This window comes from Hylobates moloch, unplaced genomic scaffold (genome assembly GCF_009828535.3).
Source record: "Hylobates moloch isolate HMO894 unplaced genomic scaffold, HMol_V3 SCAFFOLD_15, whole genome shotgun sequence".
NCBI lineage: Eukaryota > Metazoa > Chordata > Mammalia > Primates > Hylobatidae > Hylobates > Hylobates moloch.
In genome coordinates, this window is record NW_026652290.1 from 57,891,892 (window position 1) to 57,904,889 (window position 12,998).

At 36.5% G+C, this 12,998-nt stretch overlaps 1 long non-coding RNA gene across 2 annotated transcripts; it reads left to right on the plus strand.

Moving 5' to 3' along the window:
* The first annotated feature begins 3,483 nt into the window (after nt 1-3,483).
* On the plus strand, nt 3,484-12,129 carry LOC131381389 (uncharacterized). Of its 2 annotated transcripts, XR_009210125.1 has the most exons (3): nt 3,493-6,035; nt 9,064-9,261; nt 11,875-12,129. It is a non-coding gene; the product is annotated as an uncharacterized LOC131381389 (long non-coding RNA). The 2 variants fall into 2 exon arrangements; XR_009210126.1 differs by having other exon boundaries at nt 3,484-6,035; nt 9,064-12,129.
* The last annotated feature ends 869 nt before the right edge of the window (nt 12,130-12,998 follow it).

A 12,998-nucleotide genomic window follows, 5' to 3' on the forward strand; every position in this document is an offset into this window, starting at 1 on the left:
TCTATACTTATTATGCCATGAAGTGGCACTGTGCAGGCAATGACTCCAGCTCCTATTCAACTTAAATTCCTTCTTCAATTATGCCAGCATTGGCTGCCTTAGATAAAAATCCTTTCTGGTATAAAAAGGTATTAGGCAACCCTTGCCTCCATAATGCCTCCATGAAATCTCATTTATCTTATTCTTCTCAACTTCATGAGCAGAAACTGAAGAATATAAACTTTAGTCACATTTAAATTTAGAGTATTCTATGAATTTACCCTCTGATTCTCCAAAAGCTCTGAAGTCCACAAAACAATGAATAAAAAGGCCATGCCTTCCAATGACATTTCCACCAACAGTGGATTACATATATGATGGTGGTCCCATAAGAGTATAACGGAGCTGAAAAATTCCTATCTATGGCCTAGTGACATTGAAGCCATAGTAAGGTGTTATCATAAAACATTTCCTTTTGCATGTTTGGATATACCAATTCTTATACATTTATGTTTAAATATACAAATTCTTACCATTGTGTTCCAATTGCCTACAGTATTCAGGACAGTAACATACTGTATGGGTTTGTAGCCTAGAAGCAAAAGGCTAGACCACCACAGCCTAGGTGTGTAGTAGGCTATACTATAATATTTAGGTTGGTGTAAATACATGCTATAATGTTTACACAACCACGAAATCATCTAAGGATAGACTTCTTAGAATATATCTTCACTTCTGTAAGAGAAATCAAAAGGACCAGCAATTATAACAAGATAGAAGACTATGATTAGATCCAAAGATCAAGATAATTTGAAAGGAAGCCAACTCGAAATAGCAACCAGAAACTTTCCAGATGCTCATTGTTGATATATATTTGATAGGGATTTTCTTCCCAATCTGAAGGCAAAGTTTGCTGTCCGCGTTTCTTTGTATTACTAAAAATGAATTAAGAGTAATTTCTTCAATGCTAAATAGACTTTTTTCTAACAATAGAAGTCTTAACATATGTTTATTAGACTTTGAAAGTCCAGAAGTTTAATGAAGAAAACAAATTCCTACATAATCTCACAACTAAGAGATGCCATTTTCACCCTTAAGTCACTGAATAGTTGGTTTTATACTGTTTGTATAGCATATCCCACTCTTGTCACTTAACATTATGCTGGGAATATGTCACTTAAATATATATATATATTTGTCATGACTTTATAATATTCTCTTGAGTAGATATATGACTTATTTTTCTCTTATTTCTGTATAACTAAATGGCTTCTTTTTTGCTATTATGTTATAATGAATGTTTTTGCATCAAGAATAACTTATAAAGACATCTAAAGGACTCTAATCATGATAAATCAAGATCAACTAAAAAAACGTGAACACGCTTGACATGCATTGCTACAGGTTATGAATCACAAATTATCCTTGGTCTCCCATCTCTATGGGTTTTTTTTTTACATGGCTAACTAACTTAATAGCACCTAGAATTATAGGTGCATCAACTTTTAATGTTACCCATTTTCAAATCTATTTGTTTTAATATCCTGCTTTATTTCACATATTCCTTAAGGGAACTTGGAATTTTTCACCTTTTTAATAGAATATGTATTAGTTATCTTTGCTGCATAAAAATTACCTCAAAGCTTAGCTCAAGACAACATCAAGACAACAAATACTTATAATCTCACATTTGTGTGTGTGTGCATGTGTGTGTGTGTGTGTGTGTGTGCACTCATGACCAGGTGCAGCTTAGCAGGGCAATTCTGGCTCAGGATCCTTCATGAGGTTATAGCCAAGCTCTCAAACTGCAGTCATCTCAAGACCAAAGGAGCTAGAAATTGGCTCCTATGCTCAATCACATGGCTGGTGGCATGCCACAGCTCCTCACTGGCTGTTTGCTGGAGGCCTCTGCTCCTCACCTTGTGGGCTTCTCCACAGAATTGCTTCCAACAGGGAAGCTGTGTCCCCCAGAGTGAGAGGTGCAAAAGAGACAAGAAGAAAGATGTCCAAAAACAGAAGCAACAATACCATCACTTTTCCTGAATTATATTGGTCACAAAGACCAGCCTTGGCATAATGTGAGAGGGGACCACACAAGGGTATGAACACGAAGAGAAGTGGATGATTTGGACTTTATGTTGAAACTGTGGAATCTTCCAGACTAACTACCACATATATAATTTTTATGAGGATCTGAAATATGTACCTAATAATCTTCTGCTGAAAACTCCTTCATGTGCTGCCACTTAGAAAAGAGTTTACCATTACCGAGTAAATTTGAATATTCCCGTATCTTACAAGTGAGCAACTCTACTCCTAGGTATAACTTCCTAAAGAAAGTCTTTATATAGACACCGGGGTGTATATATAGAAAGTCTCCTATAGGGGCACACGTACAAGAATGTTCTATACAGCAGGCTTTGTGATAGCAATAAATAAATAACAGTCCAGATGTCCATCAATAGAAAAAATAATAGCAAAGTAAACTGTAGGGTGTTGATATCATAAAATACTATTCAGCATGACACTGAATGAACTGTAGTGCATGCATCAATCCAGCTGCATCTGCTGAGTGCAAAACACAGAATATAAAATATATATCAATTACATTACTATAATATTCATAAAAGACAAAACCAAATAACACACTGTTTAGTGGTACATTTATAAGAACTAAAATTATAAAGTAAAGCAAGTATATGATGATCCAAAGACCAGGAGAACAGTAGCGCGCCGGAGAGAGAGATGGGAATGTGCCCAGAAAGGTCTGCAGAGACTTCTAAGAAAGTGGCAACCTTTTATTTTTTAACCTGGGATGGTGAGTATAGAGGTGCTCACCTTATGCTTTTAAATCTACATAAATAAATGTTTTTACTCTCTTCAGTAACTACATGAAAAAACCACACCATGTGGTAAAAATATTCAATAATATTTGCAACATGAAAATAGTAGTCAACACATTAAGCACTTACTATGTGACAGGCACTGTGATAAGCATGTTGAGTGATGGTTTTTCATTTAATTCTCACCACAGGTAAAAGGCAAAAATTACTCTTTTTTTCCTCATTTGCCAGATGAAAAAATTTAATCTTTAATAAATGAAAACACTTGCCCAAGGTGAGACCGCCAGCATGTCATGGAGCTGGGATCCAAACTCAGGCCAGATAGCTAACTTTCCTGATGGCTAAGTTTACACTTGGGTTCGTTCCTACACATAATTCCATGTGTAAAATGATGAAATGAAGCATTAAATCATGGAAGTGTTGGAATTATATGTGAAATAGATAAACTGGTCCTTGCACAGGTGAATGGACATTCTCATAAGCTCTCAAGACTCCTCCATTGTTTCCACTGTTCCCCGATGATGAAATCCTCCTCACCTTTCTATCAGGATTTCAGATGCCTCTCTTATAAACATCAACCAAATAAGAAGACACATCTTTAGAGCACCTAGTATAAGCCAGGCTCTCATCTAAGTGCAAGATACATGAACTCTCATCTAAGTGCTAGATGCATTAACTCATTTGATCCTCATAACCACTCACTACACTGAATGTTACTATGGTACCCATTTTATAGATGAGATAGCAGGTCCCAAGAAAACTGTTTCCAGCCATTACACATCTTATAAATGGCAGCACCAGCATTTAAACCCAGACATTCCAGATCCAGAGCTTATGATCTTAACCGCTGATATACTGTCTCCCATAAGATATTAGGTTTAGAGTAAGGGCAGATAAGAGAAAAGCAGGCTCCTTTCCTAATGGAATGCTGTATGGAATATAGATGTTCTCTACCAAATGAAATGCTTGAAAGGATTTCCGTTCTCAGATTTTCTTATGATGTCAGAAAAAAATGTAACATGTGTGCTAGGAAAAAAAATATATCATGGTTTTATCTTAGAGACAGTAAGAACACTATAATTGCACTTCAGTTTTTAATTTAATTTTGTTACAAGTTCACTGCCTTTATTATCTTAAGCTAACAGGAGTTAATTCAACTAGTTAACAACATTACAGTCATTTGATTCACATTTGCTCTAAGTCATTTTTAGGAGTGAGGAAAGATATTTTATATATTAATCTAAATTTGGGAGGCTCCCACTACATGTGAGGCCCTAGAACAAAAGATATTAAGTTTAAAAAAACATAGTCCCTCCCCACAGCAGTCCACAGCCTAGTGGTAGACAAATAATTACCATGCATATGATTGCTATCAACATACTAGGTTCTAAAACAGAGGAATGCATTCTAGAAGTGACTGTCTCAATTTATGCTGCCTTAAAAAAAAAGTGTCTTTTGAACTGAGCCATGCAAGATAAATGTACTTTTGCTACATGGAAATTGGAAGGAAGGGCATTCATGATAGAGAGAGCACAGCACAGTCAAAAGTCTGGAGACATAAAAGAACATCATATGTATAATTTTTTGCTGCTAGAGTGGAAATTGCTTAGAGGGTCATGGTGGAAAATGACTCTGGAAAGGGCAGTTGGAGGAAAATAATGAAAGCCTTTTCCTGATTCAATAGTTCGACCTGAGGGCAATAGGGAGTCTTAAAGATTTTTAAGCAGGAAATTATCATGTTTATTATTTATTTTATTCTGTAATCCAGAGGGGCTGGATTATCGAAGGAGGAGCCTCCCTGCAGAAACAGCAGCCTGAAGGCTATTTTAATAGTTCTGTCAAACATTACCAACAGTCTGAACTAAACCACCTTATAAAATAAATAATATTTTAGACTCCATTTTACAGATGAAAAAAATCAAGGCGCAGAGGAGGAAAGTAACTTGTCCAGCACTGCACAGCTGGTAAACAGGGGAGTCAGGGTTCAAACCCAGGTGGTCAGACTGTAATGCCTCCTGCACAGGTCACTTCTCTGCCAGGTTGGATGATAATCATGACAGGTGAAACAAGGTAGGTAGTTAGAGAGCCTTAAGTTCAGACTACAGAATCGAGGGTGCTCCCTCCCATTAAACATCACATGGATCACAGAGTAGAGACATGGCAGCTAGAGAATCAGTGAGTTCCGTTTCAGACATGTGGTCTAGGAGGTGTTTGAGAGACAGGCCCAGATGCCAGAGAGAGCTATTGAAAATGCCAAGGCTAGGCTCAGGAGAGTAGGGGCGGGAGAAAATCAACTGGCCATGGAAGATCACCACTACATAGACACCCTCCCACCCAAGACACTCATCCTGAAGATGCAGAACCTGAGGTTATGAGAGGCAGCTCAGAAGACAGCCCTCTAGAGCCAAAACCACTTTCAAATTCTGGGCTTCCGTGTGTGTTCTGGATTAAGTTTCTTTACTTTTCAAATCGGAGGGTTTTTTTAATGTATAAGATTGAGACTGTAGAGTAGTACATCACTTACCACTTGTAAAGATAAAAATTAATATATATCTTAAGTTCCTAGTACATTGCTTTCCAAAAGTAAGTGCTTGATAAATGATACATAATGATTGTTATCATTATTGTTATCATTTAAGAGATTTGTCAAAAATGAGGCTCTAGTGTAGGTGTAACATGCTGGGCTCCCAGCCCAATTACTTTATTGGCAATTTTTCTCCATAAATTTTTCTTAATTACCTGGAATTATCACCAACTTTTCAACCGAGGAAAAGAAAAAAAGAAGCCCCTTTTCAGGAACATGAATTAGCATTTTTAAAAAATCAATTCTCTATTAGCCAAAAAGAATAACCTAGAGAAATCTGATTACAATTATATATACATATATACAATAAAATACAAAACATTGCTCGGAAACAAATCGAGTGACACATTTTCCTGGAGTCTGAAACGACCCAGACGAATCTGTGGTGTGACTCATTGCATCTAAAGAAGAATCAGGCAGTGATTCTGTCAAGTGTGATAGAAAGGACCTGCTCAGCCATGGTCATCTTGCCCAGGGTTCTCCATGGTGACATTATCTATGGTCACAATGGGTACATCCCCCAAGAAGGATGGTCTTCCAGGAGTCACTGAAAATTTCAAGAAGCGAAAATTCAACAGAAAATATTTGAACCCAGGAATAAAATAGAAGCCTTGAAGACTGAAGGATATGTAAGCATTTATTTGTCACTTTGTCATTCCTCCTTTAGATGTATTTTTCTTGGGGATTCAATGTGGTAACTAAGAATACAGTTATACAGTCAAAAACTTGGGAACTGAAAAATTACAGTAGAGGAGAATTTCTGGTCAAATGACTTCAGTTCACATCACTGATATACACACACATATGCACACACACACACAGGTCAAAACACAAACACACTTAAGAAAAAAAGACATTGGAAATAAATTAAATCTACTGTTTAATTTGATTGCCTTTAAGATAATACATTTGGTAAGGATGTGAATATAAGCAATGTGGAAAAAATAAAATAAACGAAGAGGAAGCAGTGCCAACTTCATCCATTAGAAATAAGGGGAGATGTTTCAAGGCAAAATTTCTCCTTCAGCACTAAGGATTCTTGGTCTTTTGAGTTCAGTTCTCCGAACAGGTCTGCAGAGCCTCAGACTCCACTAGTTCTCCCTCCTTTCAAGCCCCTATCTCTGGCCTGCTTATCTGAATATATAGGCCTGCTCTTTGCTCAGATTTATGGGTCCAGCAAGGGCTGCGTGTATTTACAGTGTTCTGACCTGAAGACCCCGGGCTGAAGGAGAAGAGGAGGAAACTGGGACCCATTCCATAAACAGAGACAGATCTGAGGGGGAGGTAAAAGGCTTTGCTAGCACTTAACATTTTTAACTATTTGGCCAAAGCTTACGAATTACCGATTAGATTAGAGTACAAGAAAAACGAAAGACGTCGGTGGAGATATGGAGAGAGTAAATTGTGTATTTTCGCTCTAGTCTAGTTGCTTGGAGGCTCTGGGTTTGGGGGTGGGGGTGTGGTTAAATTTAATATGAAAGGTCAGAAAGAAAATTGATAAGTCAGTTACAGAGGGAGTTATAAAATGCTTTGGGAAGACAAAAATGAGGATATAAACAACATTTAATAAGTTGGAAAATTTCTCCAACCAGAAGTTAAGCTCCTTGTGTGAAGCAAGATTCGTTGCATTTTTTAAACTGTAATTGGTTATAGAAGAAAAATCCCCTGCTCTATGTTTAAACGAGAACACATTGCCATAGATGACCAAAAGCCAATAATTATGAGTTTAAATATTTTTCTTAGAGCCTGGTGACCCACTTGAAAGCATCTCTTTTCAAACAGGGCTGCTTTGTAAATGGGCCACCAGTATGTAAAGCAACTGGTCCATCTGTAAAGGTGCACGCACCAGTTCAAATGGGAAATAAAAAGCACTTACATCTTGAGCAGTGCTTAGCACCCCAAAATGAATCCCTCTTCCTCAGGGCCATATGTTTGTGTACCAGCAAAATGTGAAAGCACCACTTTTATTTGGAGCCATTCTCAAATGATCTACTTGCTGGAAAAACTTGAGTTCGTGTGGGAAAACCCTTACCTACCAACTGACTACATCAGAAATAATCTAGCATCATATGTAAAGCCTACAATATTCAATAGAGAACTCAAAAACAAAGCAACTAGGATAAGACAGTAAGTGAATCCTCCACAAATCAATTTACATTACAATGGAACAAAAACGTGTAATATACATGGCTGAGGCTGTGATTAGAAAATTTGGGAAATATCATCAAATTGCTTTTTACTCATTTTAATATAAAGCAACTGTGTTCCCATGATGTCATCTGTTAAAGCTATAATGATCTACTATAGTGATGATATTGTGTGACTGGAACATTTTGTTTCAACTAAAATATGTTGTGGACAATAAAGAGTGTTATTACAGTCCATTCTAAGTGGACCTGTGTGACTTAGATTGAATTATTATTAATAATTGCATGAGAAAATACATGTGCTTCACATTGTGTGTGGCACTTTAGAAATGTTAACCTGTTTATTTATATTATATTATTATTAAAGTCATTTGTCAGGAAATCAAAAGTAAAATTAATTCTATAACTGAACTTTTAAAAAATTTATAATACAAAAAGCATATAAATGCACTTTCTTTTCCATTTATGTGTGCTATTTTATACAGAAAATTAAACATAAAATTCCGAGCAGTCAAGTTAAAGAAGGCATTTGATTATTACATCAGTATAAGCTGACTACAGAACAGTGGAAACTTGGGCAAAAAATGATGAATGGGAAAGAGCTATCCTAACAAGGTTGCATTTCTAAAGTAAAATGAAATATGTGACATAGTATTCTAGAAAACGAATATCTTTACTGCTATTTCTTTTGAACTTTTCCTCTAAAATAGTAAAACTTCTGCTTTGTAAATAATGCATGCTCAAAACAGATGCAACTCCATGCGGACTGTTTAGAAGAATTTTTGGAGCTATTACATCGTAGCTAAAAGGCTTCCCTGTGTCATTTCTGTTGAGATCCATTTGCCAGTGAAATATTTTTTTTTTTCTAATATGGTGTGGATCGTAGCACCAATGGGTTCAGATGTAACCATTTCAGAGCAGAGGCCTAGCTCAGTATGCCAGGAAAAAAAAAAAGAAAAAAGAAAAGAAAAGAAAAGAAAAAAAACGCACCACAAAGAACATTGAGATGAATGGCTCTATTTTATGAGCCATAAAAGTTTTATTCATCTTGACACTGAAACAGGTTTAGGCAGTGAGTTGACACGCCTTAAATAAATAAGTGGAATTAATTCCCCAGCCCTTGAAACAATAGCAGCATGCATGTAGCACGGAGAAATGCCCCATTGTTTCCCCGTGGCTGCCTGATATTGATATTATTTGTGTTTTTCTGTGCTGCTTCCTCAGGGGCCTGGTTGATCCACTTCAGATTCATACCCTGTTTTATTAGAGGTTGAAAAAGGTTCAAGACCTGGTTGTACCACAGCTCCCACCGACAGCTAAGGAACCAGTTTGGCGTCTGGTTTGTCTGTTGTTTTACTGCTGACCTTCGAATCAACTTTAACCCCTGACCTCTGGAGGCATCTATCATGACAAGAGGCTGTTTAACACAAATGGTGCCCATTTATAGGGGAAGAGACTCAGAAGATTTCCTTTTTATGAAGAATTTAGTTTTTCACCCCTCTTTTCTCAGTCACCACAGGTGAAATCCCTCTCAGCAGCTGGCTTATGAAATAATGTGAAGGGAGGCCTTAATGAGCAGAACGCACCCTCAGCTGGAGATAAATATATGCAAATGAGATGCACAAACAAAGGAGCCTGGACAGAGAAATATCTGCAATTCCAGCAAAATGCTGCCTGCAGCTCGAAGATGAACAGCTTTGATAAAATGGTAACAAAAAGCACCTTTTTATCCTCCAGCGTGTTTTACATTGCAATAGACCATTGTCATTGCAACCCAGTGGAGCATGCAGAGGTTTTCTGCACTGTTTCAGAAACTGTTTAAACATTTGTTTTAAGGCATTCATGAAATATAATCAATGGACTGCTTCTTTGTTGTTGTTGTGATTTTTTTTTTTCCTGAGTGTGTTTTAGATGTTACTGTAGTTATTTTACCTGTTGGTCTTTTCGTGGTTTAATGTTGCTGGCTTGCTGTGCTAGTTCACGTTTTGGTGACTGTTTCTTCCACTAGTGAGAATGATTTTTTTTTTTTTTTAACATTTCAATGGAAAGAGATTTCAAGTTAATAACTAGTAAGAATCGGCTTTGAGCAGCACCCGAACAACTCGTTTTAATGATGGCAATCAAGTGTGAGAGCTAATTCAGAGACAGGCATGTTAACATGCTGATTTTAATAAGCTTTAAAAAGGCAATCTCTAACTTTTAAAAGTCTCTTTTTAATTTAATTGTTCTTGGTTCATATGATGCCAAAACAAACAAAACCATTAAAATATGTTTTCAATATGTATCCACAGTGTTATCTGATGATGTTCTAAATTAGCATCATGTTGGTAAAATATTGATTTGATAAGCTTTAAAAATGGAAAAGCTGGAATTATTGACCTAGTTAGAGGAAAAAGCAACATTTTTTCCTAAAAATGAACAAAGCCCCAGCCCCAAGATCTCAAACCAGAGAAAGGCTGGGCTCACGACACGTAAGTTGCTGCATTTGAGCATATGTATTATGTTTAAGTGAATTGTCAAAGCAGCTAAGGTGAGAGAAGAAACACTATGAGCTTCACATGTGTCAAAATACTATCACTCTTAAAGCTCAGCAATATTTGGTTCTTTCATTTATAACACAACCCTAGCATTCTGCAGCAAGAGATGTACAAGGACCTTTACATTTCCTTTACCTAAATTATTTCATCTTGGTAGCTAGGATTGGAGTGGAGACATTCTTCTGAGTACTGTATAGCTTTCACATTCTATGTGCATTTCATCAGGCAAATGTCAAATTTGCTAATAACAAGAAAATCTCCTCATTTTTAATCATGCCACTCCTGTTGCATGGGGTGGGGCGTGGGGTGGGGGATGGACGCAAGCAGGGAGCAGAGGATGAAGCATAAAAGCATTGAGCAGTCTGACCAAAGAGAAGAAGAAGAAAAATGCTTGTTTGGATTTTTAAATGACACATGGTTGGTTATCTCAATGCCTGTATCGGTGCATCATTAAATTCAGAATTTCAGGAGTTAATAGAAAGTTGGTTATATTAGGGATGCTTTTTCAAGCCCAGGTTCGAAGCAGCATAATTATGTTCAACTGCTGTTGTTTGGAAAGGGCAAACAGCATCTTAGGCACAGAACAATGAAATTACAGCTGAGATTTAGGTTAGCAAAAGCCGTCTTCTCTAGGCTTTTATGATTCATTATTTCCCATTAAATACAGTATTAGAAGTGTACACTAGATAGCTCATGGTTGCTGCTCTCGGAGCACATTATCTATATTACACAGGTCTGGGGAGCAGAATTAGAAAACTTTGGGGGAATGAGCAATATGTGTTTGCTGATAGAAGTACCATATGGCTCATCTTCTTCAATTGCTTTCATTGCGACTCTGATGCTGGAGAAATTAAAGTTTTATTTGATGTGGCACAGCTTAATGAACTGTCTTCTGTTAGGAAAATTGAATATGTTTCCTGTTATTTGAGCACAGAGCCTCCATGGTTTGGCTGATGAGGGATGCATTATGTATTGTTTATTTAGCATTTTGAAAACAAAAGCAAGATATTGAAGGTAAAATTGATTACTGCTGGATTGCATTATAGAATCAAGTTTTCTCCCTTTAAATTTCCCTTTACAATCCTTTTGTAATGTTTTAATGTGAGATTGTTCCAGCTTTTTGTTTCTCAAAGTTACACAGAACTTGGTTTTATTAAAATACCTTTATTTGTAAATGAGCCACATGAAACTGTAAAGCCAGTATTGCTACATTTATAAAGTTCTAAGAACGATGTTTGGAAAAAAAGGAAATAATTCAATTTGTATGAATCTAATTGCAAAACTTCTAGTGAACCCCCAATCAGTTCTGAGAGAATCTAATGTCTGGCTAGTTGAAAGGGGGATGTCATTTTCTTTTGTTTGAAATAGACCACTTAAGAACATGCTGGGGTGGGGCCATAAGAGAAGGAAGACGCTTTTAATATTTAGAAATACAAACCTAAAAATATCGTTTTAAAATTTTGAGTTAGTCATCAGTGAATAAGAAGCTGTATTCGGCCTGCAGATTAAAGAAAATAAAGTGCAGATCTCATGAATTTAAATTTTTAGTGAATAAATAGGATTACAATATGCTTACATGCTGAGAAAACTGGGATGTCAATCCGTGTGAATGTTCTCTACTCCCTGAAGAATCTATGAGATAATATATTTAAAATTTTGTTTAATGTCCTTGTTTTTGTTCTGGTTCTGATTGTTTTTGAAAAATAAGAAATCTGAATAATCTCTAAAAAGACTAAATGTAAAATCATCTTCTAATCACTGCATTTCTTTTTTTCATTTTTCAGTGAGAAATATTCCCCACGTGTGCTGATGCCTCAGACACACCAATCTGCAACAAGCAACTAGGATAAAAAATAGTTAAAAGTGAATCAACGTTTATCTGCAATATACAGTCCTGACCCCCTTACGCACTTCCCCCCCACAACGCCTCCCAACACACAAAGTCATTTGTCTTCTGTGTCCTGTGATGTTTTGAGGATTCTGGCAAATATGGCAGTTAAACAAACTTCTAGCACAATCTAAATACAGTCTGGTCAAGAGAGGCTTCCAATGTTTATAGACCATAAGTAAAGACAAAAAAAATTTGGTATTTAACCAAGAATAGTGCTCTTGAAAATGTCTCAGAACAAAGTGTTTAAGCAAAACTTTGGCCATAGATATTCTCCATTCCTCATTCTTTGATGATTTTTTTTTTCAATTAGGATTTTTTATATGCCATCATTTTGCTTCTTCTTCTTCTTCTTTTTTGAAATTAACAAACTAATTTTAAAAATCAGTGCCTGACTGGGGACCTGGTCATACAAACTTCCTTTAGATACAGTTGAGAAGAAAACATCACATTTTTATGAAGCCCCTCTCCTGACAGGGGACTGGAGGAGGAACACCATTATGCATTGTTATCAGTGTGGTGTAATTTGACTGTTGACAAAGTATCCGTGGCAGTGCGAATGAGCGCAGTTAGAAGTGTGGTGGATTGTAATCAAGAAGATGCTTAGCTGTGCAACACTGCATCTTGAGCAGATTTGAATCAACATTGCCTTAAGGGGACACACACACATACCAAAAGAAAAAAAATCCATTAATTTTTAGAGGGAAAATTAGAGTGGCACTTGATGAAGTGAAATTTGACATGCGTTAATTGGTGTGCAGCTCTCCTAATTAGAGATTTTCAAATTCTTTTACTGCTGTCACCATGATGGCATATTGTCTTGCTGGACAAATACTAAAATTGCAAATTGGTTTGATCAGGAAGTTTTGAGTATGAAGATAACACTGTATCCTCTAGTCCACTTCCAAAAGGTGGACAGCTGGAGAGCAAAGATGACTTTCAGCTTTACCTTCACCCCAGATAAAAAAAAAAAAAAAAAAGGATTATTAAAATCGTTTCATTATGAGACTTAATGTAAAG